A 12,713-nucleotide genomic window follows, 5' to 3' on the forward strand; every position below is an offset into this window, starting at 1 on the left:
AAATCCCGAATTTTTTTTATTATTATTATTATTATTTATTTTAAATATAATTGAATTAGGTATTTACATTTGACTAACTCCCAGATAGTCCATTAATGTTCTCTCTTCAAAGCCCTGTGGTTTTTTATTTTTATTTGACCTTTATTTAACTAGGCAAGTCAGTTAAGAACAACTTCTTATTTTCAATGGAGGTGGGTTAACTGCCTGTTCAGGGGCAGAACGACAGATTTGTACCTTGTCAGCTCGGGGGTTTGAACTTGCAACCTGCCGGTTACTAATCCAACGCTCTAACCACTAGGCTATCCTGCCGCCCCAGTTACAGAGCTACTCTGTGTCCCTCTCACCCTACACACTTCTGTGTCTATACTGGTGTTTACGAACAATGTGACGAATACAATGTGATTTGACAAATGCTAAGAGGATCAGGCCTGTGGCTACAGAGCTGGAGGTCATGTGGTCCATGGCCACACAATTTAAGCCTTTGAAGGGTATTCTCCATAGCATGAGTGCAACTGGCATGCATGGGGTTCCATATTGGGTCAATTATGTTTACATCTGAATCAGAAGCAGGGTTGTGGAGTAACGGATTACTCCTGTAGGTTTTAACTCCAACCCTGTTCCTGGAGAGCTACCCTCCTGTAGGTTTTCAATCCAACCCTGTTCCTGGAGAGCTACCCTCCTGTAGGTTTTAACTCCAACCCTGTTCCTGGAGAGCTACCCTCCTGTAGGTTTTCAATCCAACCCTGTTCCTGGAGAGCTACCCTCCTGTAGGTTTTAACCAACCCTGTTCATGGAGAGCTACCCTCCTGGAGGTTTTCAATCCAACCCTGTTCCTGGAGAGCTACCGTCCTGTAGGTTTTAACTCCAACCCTGTTCATGGAGAGCTACCCTCCTGGAGGTTTTCAATCCAACCCTGTTCCTGGAGAGCTACCCTCCTGTAGGTTTTAACTCCAACCCTGTTCATGGAGAGCTACCCTCCTGTAGGTTTTAACTCCAACCCTGGTCATGGAGAGCTACCCTCCTGTAGGTTTTCAATCCAACCCGAGTTGCAGTGGTGTATAGTACTTAAGTAAAAAAATACTTTAAAGTACTACTTAAGTAGTATTTGGGGTATCTGTACCTGTCTTTACTATTGATATCTTGCCAACTTTTATTTCACTACATTCCTAAAGAAAATGATTAACTTTTTACTCCATCATACATTTTCCCTGACACACAAAAGTACTCGTTACATTTTGAATGCTTAGCAGGACAGAAAATGGTCCAATTCACACACTTGTCAAGAGAACATCCCTGGTCATCCCTACTGCCTCTGATCTGGCGAGCTCACTAAACACAAATGCTTTGTTTATAGATGTCTGAGCGTTGGAGTGTGCCTCTGGCTATCGGTAAATAAATAATAAACAAGAAAATGGTGCCGTCTGTTTTGTTTAATATAAGGATTTTGAGAATACATTTGGGTACTTTTTCCACCATTGCCCAGTTGTAACTAACCTGATTCAGTTTATCAACCAGCTAATTATTAGAATCAGGAGTGCTAGATTAAGGTTGGAGCAAAAACCTACAGGATGGTAGCTCTCCAGGAACAAGTTTGAAGAGCCCTGATCTATGTCCTTATGGGCCTAATGCTGTATGATTCCCCAGCACGTTATTTCCCCGAGCCCTCCCTGTATTACCCAAAATATAATCACACTTTAGGGTATACCAGACAAGGCCGAGTATAGCCCATGATACCCCCGGACAGGGCCAAACAGGCAGGATATAACCCCACCGACTTTGCCAAAGCACAGCCCCCACACCACTAGAGGGATATCTTCAACCACCAACTTACCATCCTGAGACAAGGCCGAGTATAGCCCACAAAGATCTCCGCCACGGCACAACCCAAGGGGGGCGCCAACCCAGACAGGAAGACCACGTCAGCGACTCAACCCACTCAAGTGACGCACGGAGGGGTGCGGTTATGGGGTGGGGTTATATCCTGCCTGTTTGGCCCTGTCCGGGGGTATCATCGGACGGGGCCACAGTGTCTCCTGACCCCTCCTGTCTCAGCCTCCAGTATTTATGCTGCAGTAGTTTGTGTCGGCGGGCTAGGGTCAGTCTGTTATATCTGGAATATTTCTCCTGTCTTATCCGGTGTCCTGTGTGAATTTAAGTATGCTCTCTCTAATTCTCTTTCTCTCTCTCGGAGGACCTGAGCCCTAGGACCATGCCTCAGGACTACCTGGCATGATGACTCCTTGTTGTCCCCAGTCCACCTGGCCGTGCTGCTGCTCCAGTTTCAACTGTTCTGCCTGCGGCTATGGAACCCTGACCTGTTCACTGCGATTTCTATTATTTGACCATGCTGGTCATTTATCAACATTTGAACATCTTGGCCATGTTCGGTTATAATCTCCACCCGGCACAGCCAGAAGAGTACTGTCCACCCCTCATAGCCTGGTTCCTCTCTATGTTTCTTCCTAGGTTTTGGCCTTTCTAGGGAGTTTTTCCGAGCCACCGTACTTCTACACCTGCATTGCTTGCTGTTTGGAGTTTTAGGCTGGGTTTCTGTACAGCACTTTGATATATCAGCTGATGTAAGAAGGGCTATATAAATACATTTGATTTGATTTTGATTTATACCACCTACATGATCAAAACCTTGTGTAGTATGTCTCCACACAATGTAGGCCAGTGGCCTGGTAAGAAAGTCGAAATCACTCTCTCTCTAACACAAGCACACCCTCTTGATTTATCTTTCTCTCTCCTTTCACTATCTAAGCTAATTGAATTAAATTATAGCAGGTCTCCTCAGGTTCGGGCATCTGTGGGGGGACCGGGTTTCCCATGACCCACTTCTCTCACATTCCATTAGAGGCAGGAGGGTTGGCATTGCCGCGAGGTCAGCCGGTGTATTCCAGTTCCTCAGCAGTTTGGAAAGAGAGACATTCCTGAGACTTCTTAGGCTGACAACAGACGAGAGAGAGAATCTGGCACGGGACTTAGAAAGGTAACACTGCAGGCAGATAGTGTGGGTCTGCAAAATGAATGGTCAAAGTATCACTACAACAGTATACAATAGTATACTATTTGGTTTTCTGTTGTGGAAATGTCTGAGATTACTAAAATGAACATAGAGACAATTTCCAATTTTGGCCACAAGATGGAGCCCAATATCTTCTATATTCAATCTTCAAACCAAGCTGTCCTTTTCATGCATGTCTGAGCTCTAAAACTCAGTCAGATTTGTATGAAACATCTCAATAAAACATCAGACACCTTATCTGAAACAGAGGAGGCAGAGTGTGTGAAAAACATGGGATATGATGACATTAAAACAGGCAGTGGGAGTGAATGAGCTGACCGGATAGAGGTGCTGATTCACCCACACCATGTCATGTTTGATATTCACAGTGAAACCGTCCATGGATACAACTGCTGCTGCAATGCTAAGATCTGGCACTGTATATTCTAATGAGAGGAGTCCTCATGATACGGACACTTAATATACACAGTAGATTATAGTCTAGACTCATTTACACGGTTTTTCCTGACTAGAGTTTTTTTTTTTTGTCAGGTGAAATGTTCAGGAAAAACTCCAGGCCCTAGTTATTAAGGCTACAACTAACATTTTTTTCCTTGTCAGATTGAGTGTTCAGGAAAACTCCTGGAAATGTCAAGTTGCTATAGATGGGAAAAGAGGGAAGACCAGGGTCTAGAGACACTGTGGTTCTGTCCTCATTGCTCCCCCATAGAACCGCCACCTTGACATAAACCCATAACCCCATGCCACATGACAAACAGCCCCAGATCAATGCTAGAATGTATTCGTTGTAGCTGATGGATAGTTGCATGCATCTTATCCCCCTCGGTTAGCCCAGACCTCCAGTGATTTATCCAGGGAGAACTTGTGCCATTAACCCAGGGATGAGACACTTTTCCCTGGGATGAGAGAGATGAGCCAGGACCCAGGCTGGGGCTTTGTTTGACAAGTGTCAGCCTTGATTAGTCTGTCATGAATGAAATTATGCCAACCTCCCCCTCCGGTAACAAATATCCGGCTTGACAGATTCATGAGGGCGCTAATGGACTAATATTTTCATCCGGCTGCATGCTAGGACTGGAGTATGTTATTTATCAAATGTTATTCATTTAGTGATATGGAAAGTCCTCCATGAGAGGAGAGTATCATGATGCATGATCCATTGACATATTTCAAAGGTCAAATCAAAGGTCAAATAGGGGGTGGTATATTTGTCCTCCACTGCATGTACAAATGGGTAAAGGGGTCAAGGCCAGGGATCAGCCATTATTCACCGCGACCCTGGAGCAATTAGAGCTAAGTGCCTTGTCTCACCTTGTCGGCTCAACAACCTTTCGGTTACTGGACCAACACTCTAACCATTAGGCTACATTTGTGGGGGTGGGCTGGGAATGGAAATAGAGATAGGTGTGTGTGTGTTAAGCAAATGTCCCTCAAGGTCAGAATTTTAGGGAAGGTTAGTTGCTCTAACGCATGGCTGTAGACACCATACGAGTCAACAGCCATGTATCAAGGAAAAATGGTTACCTGAACCATCACTCATTCATATATCTTTATGTACATATTCTTTATCCCCTTACACTGTGTATAAGACAGTAGGTTTTTTTTTGTTTTTTTTTTGGAATTGTTAGTTAGATTACTTGTTGGTTATTACTGCATTGTCGGAACTAGAAGCACAAGCATTTCGCTACACTCGCATTAACATCTGCTAACCATGTGTATGTGACAAATAAAATTTGATTTGATTTGATTTGATTTAGATCTGTGCCTGCTGGAAGGCAACTTCCTGCTTGGGCATCTGATATATGGCTAGAGCACAGATAGACCGTCGCTGTGGAGCTACAGTCTAGAACCAGACACATAGATGTTCAATAGATGGCACTGTTACCCAGGCTCATTGCTAACCTCTCTTCCTCCCTTCCTACCTCTCATTCCCACCCTCTCTCCTTCCTTCCCTCCCTCCATTCTTTCTCCCTCCATCCCTCCCCAGACCTACTCCAATCTGGCTGAGGTGAGTTAGGTTCAGAGAAATGAAAACTTTTCCAACAACTCCAGTATGATTCTCCTCACACAACCCAAACCATCCGTCGCCTAGAAAGCTACCGGGGTTGCCCCTAGCAACGCACAAAAATAATACATTTAGTAGGCCATATTTCTTAACAAATTAACACATTCAGAAATTATTGGCATGGGTTTTGAAATGCATTTTTAATTTCAAGACATTTCCTCGGTGAGAAAACGGATCCGTTCCAAATTGGAGTCGGGCGCTAAAACGGGATTAGTGACATAGATCGTTCCACCCGGAGCCTGAGACAATAGTTGCTGTGGTTGCTAGGAAACCCGTCCCTACCGTCTTTACCAGGAGGCTTACCACCTAGCCGAGCCGTGTGCCCATGCTAGATAGATCATTCTTTCCTCATGATGGATAGAGGAGAAATGTAACCAGGCAACAGAACCTAACCTCACAGCTGTTTAGGTTGCATATGAAATGGCACCCTCTTCCCTCTAAATGCACTACTGTTGACCCTCAGTCAAAAGGGGTCAAATTTCAAACTGATCAAACATTCACATCATAATAATGCTCTGTCGTTGGTAAGAGAGGGTGAATGGAAAAATCTAATCCTCCCTTGATATATGGGTGATAAATACAGATATTAGTGTCATGTGTTTGAATGTGTTGACTCTGAATGTTCAGATAAATGGTTAATTATGATAGCAATGATCAGGCTGTTTGAGTGAGTCTAAATGCTACCCGGGTCCATCTGAACGGTGTCATTTTGTCTTTTCATCCATGCCATCCATCTGTTGGGCATTTCCATCCCTCTATCCCTTCATCCCTCCCTTGTTCACCCCATGCTGGTCCAGGAATGTTGTATATTTTGCAGCTTTGGGTGCTTTTTGGAAAATATTCCTCTATCTAACAGTGATGTGGTTTAGTGTAATCTCTAACAGAGCATGACGCACTGTAGGGCCACTTCAAATATGATAACAACAATACCCCTCTCAAAGGTCTGTTAAGACTTAACACAGAACTTGGACTCGCCTCAGTAACACAAAACATGACAGGCTATGAAGTTTGATCATCTTTCTCACGTTTTACTATGTTTTATGTCAATAAGCATAACACAAAACATGACATATGAGGTTTAACTCATGTTATCCAGTCGTACAGTAGTTGGGTTGAAGTGAGGCAAGGCGAGGCGCTATAAGGAGATATGGCGGGCCACTGCGGATTTGTCTTGAACGGGGACACCGTTTTGGTGTGGTGCCAGACTCTGGCTCTGATGGCACAGTTGCTCTCGTAAAATGTTTTGACACCCACAATAAGTCGGCCAGGCAGAGTGCAGTGTTTTACTGTGATTAAATCCCCCGGCCTGTTTGCAGTAAAACTGTAGGGCTCTCTCTTTCTGTCGCTCTCGCAATGATCTCTCTCTCCTCTCTCACTGTGTTGCTCTCTCTCTCTCGCTCCCTCTCTTTCTCTCTCTGTTACTCCCTCTAACTATCTTTCGCCCTCTCACTCCGTCTCTTCCCCCTCACAAACTCTTTAACCTCTCTCTCTCTGTGTGACTTAGACTCAGGGGGAGAGAGGTTAGTGAGGACAAGCCTGAGAATCCTGTTAAACATGATGGTTTAGACACTCATTACTGGACTGGATTAAAATAAAACTGACTGAATATAGATTATACACAGTTTTACTGTGTGTCCCTAGATTAGAATAACCTAGTATTATACAAATGTTTGGTTTGAGAAATATAATCTCAAAAAATGTGTATATATGTGACCAATTGAATAATGAATAAAAGTTTTGCCGTAGGCCTACATTGTTTGGAATAAATCCTTTTTGACAACCCAGTTGTCAGTTTGATGATTGTTTAGATGAATCTGCACTAAAATGTGTGACTCGTTTCTATAGGCAACATTCTCAAATAATGTAATCTTACACTACCTCGTTTGAATAGTAGTCCAACTGGACCTGTGTTCTCTTCGTTGACAGTTTACAGTCGATGGGAAGAGTCCGGGTAACAGTATCACATCACTGCCAGATTTCGGATCCTATTCTGATTCATAACAAAGTTTCAATGATACAGCTCTGACCTCCATCAGATGCCATGGTCGTATCATAGACACTCTTCACCCTCCTCTCTGCTGCATTCACACCATGGTACTGAGTCTTCATAGCCCACATTTGTCCTTCCGATGATGACTGATCGTTAAACCAAACGGCCTAATTGTTTAATTAGGTTGGTCAAAGGAGAAGTGGCAGCTGCAGGGTGATTCATGTTGTTGCTGCGTTTCCTGCTGCAGTAATGGCCTGTCAGCGGGCGGTGGTGTGCAGGCGGGCGGAGGGGTGGCGAGGAGTGATGCGCCCTTTAGCAGGAGAGCTGGCATCTGTCACTCGTGTCAGGGTAATGGGGGAGCAAGAGGCTGCCAGGTGGAACTGGGTGGTTGGCTTTCTTTGTTTGTTTCTACACTTTCTCTCTCTCTCTCTGTTTCTCATTCCCAACTCACTTGTTAGAGTCACAGTGTGCGGTTTAGAAGAAAGGGAAAACAAACAAATGTGAGGTAGTCTGTTTTACAGTGTCCAGTAGCCGCTCTGTACTACTAGCAGTTCTCTCATTGGGAGATTCTCAATTGGAAAAAGTCCATCCTCGACTCCTCCATCCTCCATCCTCCATCCGGAAACTGATAAGCGGTCAAGGAGAGTGTCAATTTGTTAGTAGGCGAACTAAGGAGTATCCCCCCCTCCTGGATTACCTCCTTCGGTTAGAGGATGAACCAGAGTATCCAACCAGCGTCTATTCCAGAAGACTTTTGACACCATCCACGCCCCCTTTGAAACAGCTGTGCTTCTCTCAGAGGAGGAAAGCACATATTTAAAACAATATGATACATATCCTTTTATCTATAAACGGGCTAGCACAATTAGATTTGTTTTTACAATTTTACTCATTCATTTTGTTATTCCCTGTAAACGTAATTTGCACTAGTGATTATGAAGAGTCTCATTTCTTACAAGCACATTTGTTTCCATGTTTTCTCTCCTCATTTATCTTTGACCTTTTTCAAAAGGAACATTTCCTGTTGTCCTCAGTTGGCTGGCGGTCATCTTTTGTTTCTGTCAAAGTCTTTCCCACAGCCCAGACAGTGGGCAGTCAGTCAGTCAGTCAGTCACGTGTGTCTTCTCCGAGTGTGTAGTTTGTGTTATGCCTTGTTGAAGTTAAAGGTCCAATGCAGCCGTTTTTTGTCTCAATATCAAATCATTTCTCGGTAACAATGAAGTACCTTACTGGGATTGTTTTCAATTGAAATTGTATTAACAAAAGCAAAAAGCTTCTTAATAAAGAGTCATTTCTCAAGAATTTTACTAGGACTCTCTGGGAGTGGTTTGAGAGGGGAGGGTGGTTTGAGAGGGGAGGGACAAACTGAAAACTAGCTGTTATTGGAACTCTCTTTTTTGTTTGTCACCAGGCAGGCCAAAACTCCACCCCACCAAAACAGGCTGAAATTTCAGGTGGTATTTTCAAACAGCTCTTACACTAAAAGGGCATTATCATAAGTTTTCACAATTTCACAGCATTATTCCAGCCTCATAGTGTGGAACTACTAAAACACAGGAAAATAAAAATGTTGATTGCACTGGGCCTTTAATGCTCGGGAGCTTTTAGTTTAAATATTTCAAAACAAGATGATCGGATGAAGTTTCCTTGTTGTGTGGTGACATCCATTAGTGTGATGTTCCGAGCCCATCCTAAGGGGGAAGAGGAACGAAGCCAGCAGAGAGAGAAGACCCCTAAAAGGATTTCACTATCTGCCAATAGACTTTTCTCACTGGCAGCTGTGTCACCCACAACAGCTAGACTACACTACTTTCCAGAACCACATCACCTTAGGGCTGAAGTTGTTGATGCTTGGAAGGATTTATGTGCCAGTTTTCTCTGATGTTCGCTTTAAAATGTGACCTGATTAAACACCTCAAGTCTCTCTCTCTCTCTCTCTCTCTCTCCCTCTCTATCGACCTCCCTCTCTTTCTCACACTTCTCTCTCTATCTTTCTCTCTTCTCCGTCTCTCTCTTTTTCTTCCTTCTGTCTCACTGGTCTCTCTCTCTCCCCCTCTTTCCCTCTCTATCATACACTAACACGCTTCATCTTTTACACGTCTGTAGATTGGGACAGGTGGCCTTTACATAATTGACCACATTGCTGTGTGGGCTCTTCTCCCTCCCCTCCCTTGGCGTGTGGGGCGGCTACGCCGGCTAAAACTCAGCCATGCTGCTTCCATCGAACCCCTCAGCTGAACCCATCACACTGTATCTAGAGCTAAGAGCAGTCGCTAAGAGGAATCTCTCACAATATCACAGACAAACTTTTGGGTAACTGCATAATGCATTATGATTCAGGTATAATGCATTGCAAGACTTGTCATAAGAATGTTATGACACCTTTATAATGGATTATTGATGACTGTCAGAAAAGCCCAACCTTGTGTGGTACTAATACTATGAAATGTTCTTCACGAAGGAATGAAATATCAAATAACATTGGCTCTGGTCCAAACAAACTGCCATCCGTAATTTATTACCCTGTTAATGGGTTTATCAGGTAGAACAGTAGGTTGGGTTGGGTTGGGTGACAGGGATAAACATGGTGTTGTAGATTGATTCTGACAATCTCTGTTGTTTGCATGGTTGGTGTATTTATACTGGACAGAAATACAAAGGAAACCTGTAAAGGGCTGTTCCCATGTTTCATGAGCTGAAATAAAAGATCCAGGAAATGTTCCATACGCACAAAAAGCTTATTTCACTCAAATTTAGTACACAAATTTGCTTACATCCCTGTTAGTGAGCATTTTTCATTTGCCAAGATAATCCATCCACCTGACAGGTGTGGCATATCAATAAGCTGATTAAACAGCATGATCATTAGTAAAAGGCCACTCTAAAATGGGGGGTTTTGCCACACAACACAATGCCACAGATGTCTCAAGTTTTGAGGGAGCTTGCAATTGGTATGCTGACGCAGGAATGTTCAGTAGATTTGTTGACAGAAAATGTAATGTTCATTTCTCTACCATAAGCCGCCTCAAAACTTGTTTTAGAGAATTTGGCAGTCTGTCCAACCGGCCTCACAACCGCAGACCACGTATAACCACTCTAGCGCAGGGCCTACCCACCCAGCCTTTTTACCTGCGGGATTGTCAGACCAGCCACCCGGACAGCTGATGAAACTGTGGGTTTGCTGAACCAAAGAATTTCTGCACAAACTGTCAGTGACCATCTCAGGGAAGCTAATCTGCGTGCTAACGTTGTGAACAGAGTGCCCCATGGTGGTGGTGGGGTTATGGTATGGGCAGGCATAAGCTACGGACAACAAACACAATTGCATTATATCAATGGCAATTTGAATGCACAAAGATACTGTGACGAGATCCTGAGGCCCATTGTCGTGCTATTCATCCCCACTTCTTCCATGGCCTGCAATACTGACATGTTTGGGATGCTCTGGATCGACGTGTACGACAGCGTGATCCTGTTCCCGCCAATATTCAGCAACTTCGCACAGCAATTAAAGAGGAGTGGACAAAATTCCACAGGCCACAATAAAGAACTCTATGCGAAGGAGATGTTCTGTGCTGCATGAAGCAAATGGTGGTCACACCAGATACTGACTGGTTTTCTGATCCACACCCCTACATTAAGGTATCTGTGACCAACAGATACATACAGTATCTGTATTCCCATGTGAAATCCATAGATTAGGGCCTACTGAATGTATTTCAATTGACTGATTTCCTTATATGAACTGTAACTCAGTAAAACTCAGTAAAAGTAGAACTCAGTAAAATCTTTGAAATTGTTGCATGTTGCATTTATATTTTCCCTCAGTAGTATTTTATTAGGATCCCCATTAGTTGTTGACAAGGCAGCAGCTAGTCGTCCTGGGGTCCAAACAGGAATAAAACAATTCTTCATAACCTACATCATAAAATAAAACACTACATCAAACAAAACATTGTGCATTATACATGTATACACTGCTCTATTACTGCATCCTGTATTTACAGTATAAAATGTACAGTATTCAAATGTGTGGCTGTGTGTAGCTTGTGTGTGTGTGTGTGTGTCTGTCTCTTCACAGTCCACGTTGTGATGTGAGGTGTTGTTTTATCAGTTTATCTGGTGTGTGAGTTATATGGCCTACTGTATATTACAGTTGTACGTCCCTGGAGCCAGTCGGTGGAGCCATGCCAGTCTCATGCCTCTACGGCTGTAAATCACTACCATTGACAGACTGAATATTGGTCTGGGGAAATCTCTAGGTGTGTGTGTGTGGCTGCCCTGTGTTCCTCTCTCATGGGGAAACGTGCAGAGGGATGGATAGTGGGTCGAACTGGGTTTTGTTATCGGATAACCTAGCCCTATCAAACATGGCCTCAATAGACTATGTCAAAGATGCTGACATAGGCGTTTTACAATCATGTCTTCTAAGCTTTACATTGGTTTATAGTTATATCAATGAGCTCGTGGTGTTGAGTGTGTTTCTATATCTGTTGTGCAACCAGGCTGCTCGTAAAGTTTGGTCGAAGCCACTCAAAACAGACAAGCTATAACACATTCTCGTTTTGGATAACAACCTAAAGCAAATACCAAAATGTCGCTATGTTGCCAATAGCATGTTAAGTAGCTGACTTGCAGAACTACAATGACAATGCAGTTCGAACAATTGTGATTATTCACCAAGGGGACAAACGAGGACTTGTTGAAACAGTCTAGACATACCAGGGGAATGTAGACGTGACAGTGAGTTCAGTAGAAGCATTTGGAGAAATTCAAGAAATGAGAAGTGAGAGGTTGGGACAATATATAGGCTATCATTTTATCACTTTTCCTGTCCGTGAGAACTAATATTACAGAGTGAAATATATATAGTATGTAGATTCAGGGGCATTGCCCTAAACATTCACATATAGAACAGAGACAAAATGGCTGAAATTGATCATTAGAGGCTGTCACGGTTGCCATAATGAGGAGACCAAGGCGCAGTGTGTTAAGCGTACATAACTCTTTTAATGAAAAGAACGAACACTGAACAAAACGAACCGTGAAGCAATATGGCTAGTGCAGAACAGGCAACTAAACATAGAATAACAACCCACAAAATCAGAGACACAAAATCCCAATCAGAGACAATGATAAACAGCTGCCTCTGAGAACCAATCTAGGCAACCATAGACAAACACCTAGACATACAAAAACCCCTAGACAATACAAAAACTAAACAAACCACCCTCGTCACACCCTGACCTAACCAAAATAATAAAGAAAACAAAGATAACTAAGGTCAGGGCGTGACAGTACCCCCCCAAAGGTGCGGACTCCCGGCCACAAACCTAAACCTATATGGGAGGGTCTGGGTGGGCATCTAACCTCGGTGGCGGCTCTGGTTCTGGACGCCGCCCCCCTTCTTTACACTGAGTCCGCTCTTGTAACACTGACCCGTGGGTTGTCGCCCTTGAGGCTCTGGACTGCGGATCCTCGCCGTAGACCCCGGGCTGGGGACCCTCGCTGCGTGGATCATCACCGGATGTTCTGGACTGGGGACCGTCGCTGGAGACCCCAGACTGGGGATCATCACCGGATGTTCTGGACTGGGGACTGTCGCTGGAGACCACGGGCTGGGGACCGTC

The sequence above is a fragment of the Oncorhynchus tshawytscha genome, linkage group LG34 (assembly GCF_018296145.1).
Source record: "Oncorhynchus tshawytscha isolate Ot180627B linkage group LG34, Otsh_v2.0, whole genome shotgun sequence".
Classification (NCBI taxonomy): Eukaryota; Metazoa; Chordata; class Actinopteri; order Salmoniformes; family Salmonidae; genus Oncorhynchus; species Oncorhynchus tshawytscha.